Source organism: Bacillus rossius (genome assembly GCF_032445375.1).
Source record: "Bacillus rossius redtenbacheri isolate Brsri chromosome 9 unlocalized genomic scaffold, Brsri_v3 Brsri_v3_scf9_1, whole genome shotgun sequence".
In the NCBI taxonomy this organism is placed as follows: Eukaryota; Metazoa; Arthropoda; class Insecta; order Phasmatodea; family Bacillidae; genus Bacillus; species Bacillus rossius.
Window position 1 is genome coordinate 16,446,802 of NW_026962012.1, and position 9,707 is coordinate 16,456,508.

The 9,707-nt window shown below is 33.0% G+C and overlaps 1 protein-coding gene across 1 annotated transcript in view; it reads left to right on the forward strand.

The window, feature by feature from the left end:
• LOC134542635 (DNA-directed RNA polymerase II subunit RPB1) overlaps positions 1 to 3,384 on the forward strand; it is a 90,392-nt gene extending 87,008 nt beyond the window's left edge. The window contains exon 21 of the mRNA XM_063387033.1: positions 3,040 to 3,384. The gene's annotated coding sequence lies outside the window, so the exon portion shown is untranslated. The remainder of the gene's footprint in view (positions 1 to 3,039) is intronic.
• Positions 3,385 to 9,707: the final 6,323 nt, after the last annotated feature.

Consider the following 9,707-nt stretch of genomic DNA (forward strand, 5'->3'; position numbering starts at 1 on the left):
CAAAACAAAGTAAGTAGACTTATTCGGGTGTCTCAGCAGGCAACCTTGGCGGACATCAAAGACAGATTCAAAAGTTTAAAATTACGAGAAAATATAAAAACTATTCAGCAGTGTGTCTACAGATTACGAAAATGTAACAAAACTGGAGAACTGGTGTAGAAATAATCAGTAACTGTTCTGAAAGTCCCAAAACTTAACTCCAGTAGCATATTACTAACTTGCATTTTTGTTTGATGCATCACTTCAGTGTAGTGTTGCACTTCAAATGTAAATCATCTGAAAATTATCTCAGAAAAGGTTTTAGCTTGCTGGCAAAAAAATAGGCTTAAATATATTTAAATATTTAAAAATACCCTATGATATAAAAAAAAAGTTTAAAGAAAATTTTACTATAATATCCTGAAAGAGTCGTCAAATTGGTTCAATATGTATTTGTAGTCACACTGTTCATGTGAAATTGACTACAATTTAACAACTTAGAGTTACAAACTAATTGCATGAGAGAAAAACTGCCAGAATTACAAGACATTAAAATACAAACTTACAGGTACTCCCTAATTGGGCATATTAGAATTTTCAAATACGAATGGGAATAATGTGTTATTTGTATGTATTTGATTTGACCACAAATGAAATTTCAAATACGTATTTGTTTGCTTACAAATATTTGACATAGTTTGTCACTGTTAAGGTAAAGTCATTTGTGTGATACAAGTACCCTTTTTGATGTTTTAATGAACTTAGTAATCAAAAACATGAACAATAAGCAAAGTTTTAAATACGCAACAAGTACCGTATAAACCCATGTACCACCCGCACCTTTATTAAAAAAATCAGGTTCGAGTAAGTAGGGTGCGGGTGTTACATGGGTCTTGGGCCATTTTTGCACGGTGACGAAATAACTCCGGCGCGACTGGAGGTTGCTGCGATAGTCAAGAGGGGGAGGGGAACAGGATGGGAAGGAAGCGGCAGACAGTCAAGGTCACATTCCTCACAGCGTTGTCACACTGCAGCTTCGCTGGTTACAAACGCGCGCTCACACGCACTGTCCTATCCTCATTTGCAAAGTACCCAGTGGTTTTACACGTGTGTTGGCTGCAACTATTGTAATGAATCTTAAAAAGTTGCGTTCTTTCACAGTTGTGGAAAAATTAAAAATAATCAGTGAAGCGGAAGAAATCAGTAACCTTGCTGCTGGGCGAACTGTGACATCATTTTATTCTTTTGTTAATTTTATTGTCTGTGTGATTTTGTACTTCACTTTTATTTAAGCCTAAATAAATGCCGTATTTATGTTAACCTAATTTATATTTTTATGTAGAATATGCCACATATAGGCACAAGGTTTTTTTATTATGTATGTAATAAAAATAGTTTTTATTATGCGTGGCTAGGACTCGCGTGCTTTATCGTTTATTTGTTTGAACAAGGTCATAGCCCAGCGCACGATAATGGACGCGGAAGATTGTAACTGTAAACAGCTGGGAGCTGGGCAAGGTCACGCGCACACACGTCATGTTGTTCTCGATCGCGCGCGCCGATGCCACGTTCTACTCGCGCGATGTTGCCACATTGCAGTTGCCTGCCTCCTGTTCACTTTTAACACAGGTGCCGAGGCTGTAATAAGTAGCATAGTACTTTTTTGGTAATTCCTTACGATATGTTACTGTTTGAAAGGAAAAGAAATCATGACTAAATTATTATTTTTCCATGCAGATTTGCAATAAAAACATTTTTTTCCCACCATGGCATTCTAAAAATAAGGGTGCGTGTCTTACCCGGGGGCGGGTGGTACGTGGGTTTATATGGTATTCAAAGTTTTTTTCACCACTTTTGCTAAACTGTAATAGAAAAATTGCATGAATGATGCAAAACATAGCATATTTGTGACATTTCAAACTTGGAATCACAAGTACCAGTAGTGGGGGAAAAAAAAATCAACAACCATGGCCTACAACGCCATGAAACAAGGACACTTCATTGCGATGGACATTAAAAGAAGTGAACGCCATGGTGTATAAATTAATAGGCACAATTGACTTGAAAAATAATGCTTTTGGATATCAGATGAAATTGGCAGAAATTATGTTTACAATATTGCTGAACTAAATTATAGGTAACCTGGCTGCAATCAACAATGAAAAAACATGTGAATAATTAGGGTTTAATCCTGTAAGTATGTGTTAATCATTATTTTGCAAATGCATAATTTAAAAAAAAAATACTGTTTTCGTTACAGTGATTGGATTTTGCGCGATTTTGTGGTTGACGAAAATTTTCTGGATAAATATGTAGAGTAGCATGTTCTGGAAAATTAGGCAAATAGAATATTATAAACAATATTTTTCTTTCAAAATTTAAAAATTGAGGAAAATTTTACATATAATTATTGTAACTGAGTTACCTAACCAACCTTTCACTTTAGAATTATTTTTATAATTTCCCAGAAGCCACTATATTACACATTTACTTTTTCTTTACCTTATTATTTGTTACATGATGCAAAAAAAACTTTTTATTGGTATTCTCTTATTCTTACTATTCAAATTCGAGAGCATTTTGGTATTCATATTTGTTTCGGACTAAAAAAACAACTGATTTTCGATGTTTGCGAATGGAACGTATATTCTAGGGCAATACGAAAGTAATGACATGTTTACTCAACTCTTGGTTTGTCAGAAGGAAGATATTTTGGTACAAATATTATAAAATCAAGGAACTCTCAAATGGAGCTCGCTACCTTTGCATTGCAAGAACATGCAGTGTTTAGTGGGACTGAGAGACATAATGCACACACTGCAGTAGGTCAAATAACTCGCAGCCTTATGTAGTCCAATAACCAAGTAAAGCCAAAAAAGAAACATTAGTATGTCTTTAAGTTTAAATAATGTTCTTAAAAAATATGAATTGTACGTAGTGCTTTAGCAAAGAAAAAATTTTTTTCCTGGCTCAATCTAAATATTTTTGTTATTAATCTTTCTTCTAGTAAATATGTAATTGTAGATAAAAGTATAAAAGGTTTTGATGTAATGTTGACAGGTGGTGATGTGTGGTGTAGAATGCGTACAGGCATTCATGTTTCTCCGCACTCCAGTGATCAGTGCAACCAAGTGGAACGGCAGACATAAACTGTTTTTTAATAGTTTTATATGTACTTGTAGCTATAGCGCAGTGCACAGTCCGGTGTACTCAAAATGTACATTTCATTTGATTTCTTTCTTACAAGTAAGTCAAATGAGGAAACATTTCTTTGTTAATTTTATTTATGGTATGTGTATATGGTAATTCAGAATATTGATTCATGTGTATAATGTATTATTTTTATTTTCATGAAACAAAATGTAAAATAGTTTGTTTTTACCAAATAAAAATTGTAAAATTGAAGTAATTTTGTTACTGATAGTGTGTCACACAACCTGACAATTTATAGATGAAGACCTGGTGTGTTGATTGTGAATGTGTCCATTTTTTAAGATTAGGTTAAGGTATCATAGTTTGTGGCTAAATACAAAGAACAAAGCTTCGTAAAAAATTTGTTCTCACCGATTTCCTAAACGTTAACTTATTTGCGACCAATATTTACAGGATGAATGATAATAATTACTGTCAACACCCGAGGTCTTTCATTTGTTAGCACGTGGTGTATTATCAGGAAATCCCAAATTTCTTAAAAATAAAGTAATAGGTAGGAAATTAAAATGAAATGGTTAGACAAAGGCCCAATAAAGCTAACCAATTAACTGTTCAATGCACATTTTTTTTTAGTTCAGTGTCTGTTGTGATGGAATGCTGTTATACCAAGTCTTTGAGCATTCATACTTTATGGCACGTGAGGCCGAATTCCATCTGTTTTTGTCGCAACAAGAAATTGGTGTGTAGTAGTAGTGCAATAATTCATATTGGTTTGCTTCTACAGAAACACTACATGTTTTGGTCAGAGAGAAATAAGCCAAATAAGTCTGGGAATTATGTTTGTGGCTTTTGCTGGACAGCATGTAGTGTCCTTGTATGTACTATATTTGAACTTTCAATCACTCAGTTTAGCTGTTCTTGACTATCTCAGGTTTGCAAGTTGTTTCATTGCCTTGATGTTGATTCTTTGTTTTGAATTAATAAATTAAATGAAAATAATAGCAATGGCAAGCAAGTAGCAGTAGACCAGTTAAAACAAAACTAGGGATGGGATTTTCGAATCTTGGATTCGTCGAATATACCGAATCCTATGGATTCGAGGATTCGTAGGATCCGAGGTGGGATTCGAGGTAGGATTCGAGGTGGGTTTTTAAGAGTTTTAGGTAGTAATTGAAAATTGTAGTGCTGGGCGAAGTTCGAAAATTTAGAACCGAACCGAACCCTTACGTTCGGCTCGGTTCGAAACCTCATAAAATATATTCGAAAAACCGAACGTTCGTTTTAAAAAAATTACGTTTTTCTAATTTTCTAACCCCCATTTGAGACCATTCACAAAACAGCACAACAAAATTCCATTACATGTAATAATCCTACTTTTATCGCATTATCGTCGCCTCAACAGTTTCAAGTGCAGACAAAAAAAAATTATTAATTGTCGCATAACTCGCATAGAATTTTTTTCATATAGGCGCGCTTTGTTTTTTATTTACTTTAGAGATTTTTGTATGCATTTCTCGTACTACGTAATATAAACTATCGTACAAATGCCAAAGGTATTGTATATTATACCTTTAACTATAGTGCGTGTACGAGAAGTGTTGTAAAATCACCAAAGATTGCGTAACCCATACGTTAAACTAAAGCGCATGTACGAGAACTCTCGTATTTCGGCAAAACTAACGTGATCAAGTTAACACAAGACAAATGCGGTAGGAAATGATTACGTAAATTACGTACCTATTTTAAATTACTGGGATGTATTTATTTTCTTTGGCCTTTTTGATTATAACAGTCAGGTACTGAAAATATTAATTTAATCTTTTGTATTAAAAGTACTAGTCCAGTAAATTTTACAGTACGGTACTAAGTTGACTGGCGTAGTTGCGGCAGCCATCATTATTTCTCGTGTTTTCTTTTTTTCCGACGCAAATTTCTTTAACCACACTTCTTACGTTACGTTAACAAAATTATTGTTCTTGAGGTGATTTGCGATGAGCAGGCTTACGTCGTTGAAGTTTTCTAAATGGAGAAAAGATAATGACGACCCAGATGACCCAGAACCACCCCAAAAAATGTCTAAAGTTTCTTCTGACGAGCAGCATTCTTCCAAGAAAACAGCAACTGCAGTCAGCGGGTTTTGTAATGTAGATAGGTAACTTAATTCACATTCGACTTTTTTTTAATGTCCTATTAAAAAGTTTTACTTATTAAAAATGTTATGTGGCCTTATGCTGAATGTTCGTTATCTTTATAATAATATATTTTTTTTAATGAAGGTTAGTGTACACTGAAAAAGGAAGATACCTAGTCTTTTTGAAATTTAGATGGAACTTCTTCATGAATTAAAAGTATATATAAAGAAATTAAATGCAAAATGATTTTCTCTAAACTGTTTTCTTTCCTTCATTATTTATTGCATAAACTTAACTTATAAAATGTTTTGCAATTTAATAAAGCTAAGCCATATGTTTTAATTTTACATATGGCTGGAGAACTTTTATTTCTCACCATTCAGTTAAAGACCAAAATGCTGGTGGTCGGTTCATTTTAATTCCAAATAATTATTTCTGTATGAGGTTTGGTTCGTCTCGGTTCAAAATATTTTTGCTATGGTTCGATTCAGTTCGAAACTAGAGAACTGAGGTTCGTCCAGCTCTAGAAAATTGTATACCTAAACAATATTATAAAGGTAACGGAAATAGCACAAACATAAGATAAACTACGCTGCATTTTGTCAATTAGCATAACTACTAGATCATTTCCAACCTTCAATAATATAACATTGCAGAAAAAAACTTAACTTTTTTTTAAACGGTGTCTGTTATACAAACATATTTTATTGAAAACATAGGAAGGATTAATGTAACAGAGAATTAGACGGATGAAAACTTACGTGTGTGGTTTTTGAGGTTATTTATCTATTTTATATCAGGTGTATACACTATGCACTTATTTTATAATTTTATAAATACACATGTTATTTTTTTTTAATAACATGTGAAATTTAGTGTGGGACTGGGATTCGAGATTCGATGACAAACACTGAGGATTCGAACAAGGATTCGGATTCGACCAAAATGTGGATTCGTCCCATCCCTAAACAAAACCCTACAGAATTATTTCTAAAACTGACTGACAAGCAACAGCGACAAAAGCAAATCTTTTGTTTTATATAGTACATTAAAATTAGTGATGGGCCGAGACTCGAAAATTCGAGTCGAGTCGAGCGAGTAGCATCAGCTCGGCTCGGCTCGGCTCGGCATTCGAGTTTGTTTTACTCGACGGGGCGAAACTCGAAAGGAAATTGGGTAAAACTCGATGATAAAATATAATAAAATTGAATTACAATTCTTAATATCTCCTTACATGACTTCGGCAGACACTAAAAATACGTACGTAAGACCGAAACACGTACTTACAAACAATGACGACAATCGGCCATATTATTTATATTTTAGTTTTACATATTGCCAACTTAACAGGTGTGACCACATAGCAAAGACGAACACATTTTCAATAAACAAAACACGAATTAAATTTTATAATTATAATATCGGCCCAAATATTACTTTTTTTAGTAAATCCGTGCTACAATCGGCGCAACGTTACAATAATAAATTAACGGTAGCGTTATATTTGTGTTACAGAGCACATGTTTGCGACTGATACGCCACCAATCACGAAATGGCAGTTAAAAAAAAAAACTTTGCTCCACTAATTTTAGGTAGTGTAGGTTGGCGAACATGAATTTTTTTTTCCGTGTTTGTTTACACAATTACGTTCGGCGAGATTGCATTTTGTATAATTGTTTGCTATCCAAGTTAAGTGGCAAGTTAAAATTAATTATGAAGTATAAAGTATTTTATAAAGTGTAACCACAAAAGCATGGATTGGTTGGAAGTGCCAGCTTGCGATTGGCCGGCAACGTAACGGCGTTAGTGTTATAGCAATAATCTTTAAATGTATTATATTTGTTATGGGAACGTTTATTGTAATGTTGCGTTAATTGTAGCACGGCCTTACACTTCCCATAAGGGAAAGTTTTCAAAAATGTTCTAATGATTGTGTGAAACGTAACCTAAACTTCGCGCCAACAAGCCTAAATTATATTCATTTTTTTATTGACTCGTGAATGCTGCACGCCGCAGCTAACTCGTTCGGCCCAAAATAAGGTAAATATGTAGTTGAGCGGTATTTGCGAAAAAAAATGTTAAAAACTAAAAATACTTTAATTATATGCTCTTTAAATTCCTCTTTTCATTAAAGCCGGCAGATATAAGAAATTCCAAATACTTTATGAGATATCGAATTTTTTAATTTTCATAGTTGGGCGATATTTGTTAAATAAAATTTAAAAATTCCGAAAATACTTTAATTATATGCTCTTTAAATTCTTTTCATTAAAGCCGGCAGATATAAGAAATTCCAAATACTTTAGGAGATATCAAATTTTTTAATTTTCATAGTTGGGCAATATTTGTTAAATAAAATTTAAAAATTCAGAAAATACTTTTTTCTATGCTCTATACCTCAATTATTGAATTGTATTATATCAGTTAAGAATTTATTCTAAATGAATTATTTGTATTAATACTTGTATTTTAAATATATTTGATTACGTGGGCCAGTCTAAGGACTCTTAGCAGTAAAGTGCAAATATTCAAGCTCGACTTAAGTGTCAAAGATTCAAATAAAAATTCAGACTCGAATCGACTCGACTTGAATTTAGGATCTACAAACTCGACTCGAATCGACTCGAACTAATTATTGTATAATTCGACTCGACTCGACTCAACTTAAAAATTTGCAGGTTCGTACATCTCTAATTAAAATTGTGCTATAGACTAAGCTAAAATAAGTTGCTGCAGTTTTTCTTGGTAACACACAGTGGTATTATTCTACTACTTAATGTTTTAGGCAGGACAAACATGTGCAATGGGCAGGGACACCATAATAATGGTGCAGCATAAAATTTAAAAATGGGACGAAATTAGGTCATTTAAAAGATTTTAATAAAATTACTATTTTTTTCTGCAAATTTTTTTTTAACCCCCAAAATTCAGCTACTTTTTATGTGTTGATTGATGCATTTTCTGAAAGAATCTTAATGTATGTCATAGATTCTTAACACAAGACACAAATTTCAATACCAAAGTATTTCCATTACTCTTACAGTGCCAATACAGTAGAACCCTGATTTTACATTACTGCATTTTACAGTTTCCTGTTATTTGCACCAGTTTATTTCAAGCCCGTTTTAACATAATTTAATGCAATGCAATAAATTTCCGTTGATTACAACGCGCCTATAATCTGCTTCCCGCAATTTACGCTGTTTTTTTATACTATACCTAAATAAATTTGTTATTTCCATGTTTGTCATGGACATCTTACCTATGCAGTTGGGAACACTAGCGCTGTAGCTCGTGACTTTTTCGAAGTGCTTTTTCATTAAAAACAGTACTGACAGGCTGCCAACACTAATAAAATAAAGGCAGACTTCGAGAAAATGTTAGCATGCGATGCTGGCACTACAGTTTATAGGAATTCCTAGTATTCATCACCAACTTATACATTCAGAATTACGTACTGTAAACATTTTCTGGTATTAAATGTCTTAAGAATAACGTGATCGGCAACAAATAATATTGTAAGGAATAATGTTGGTTTTTTTTTTTCTGAGTAATTGACTGTGTGTTCATCTGTACGTATTTTAACAAAATGGTAACATGTAAAAATGGCAAAAAAATTTTTATTGATGATAAACTCAACTTTTTAAAGTGCGTGGATGAGCACAAAGGTACTCGTGTTTCACTCGCTGAGAGGTTAGGCATGCCGATTTCAACTCTGAACACAATTGTAAAAAATTGAGAAATGACTTAAAGAAAATGAAACTCAGCGTGGTGGTTTTTCGAAGAAGAGAAAATACATTCGTGCATCAAACTATGAGGAACTTATACTTTTGAAGGAATGGTTTGTGGGTGCAAGGGCCTCGAATGTACCCATTCATTATTTTTTGAGAAACCTTGCTGTATTTTTTTTTCTTAGAGAAATATAACTTTTGCTTTAGTACACTTTCCTTATGTTTTGTGATATTTTTGGTAATATTCTTAACCTGTAAATGTCATGTTATTATGAATTGCTAGCTTAAGTATGGAAGTATGTACATAGACTGTATGCTTACCTATACACACTATAGAATGTAAATATAAGTTTATAATTATTCTTTTTAGATATGCTTCAGACACTCGAGTACAATATGTTTAGGTCATATAAAATCTCAGTTCGAGAGAGAGAGAGAAAAAAAAAAAAGGATTTTTCATACATTTACCTTATTTTACAACATTTTCAGACACCTCCATTGTAAAAAAAAAAGCGGTTCTACTGTAGGTAGTATTGAAGAAGGCATAACCGTGATACAATGCGCGTGTGCTGTGTGTAGCTATAAATTTGTGTATTTTATATTTATACCTTGTTTTTATGCTGCATTATTTTTAATACTTGACGTGACACTTCCAAATGGTGTTTTCCAAATGATTTTGTTTTCTATAAAAAAAAAAATAACACTTTTGTTT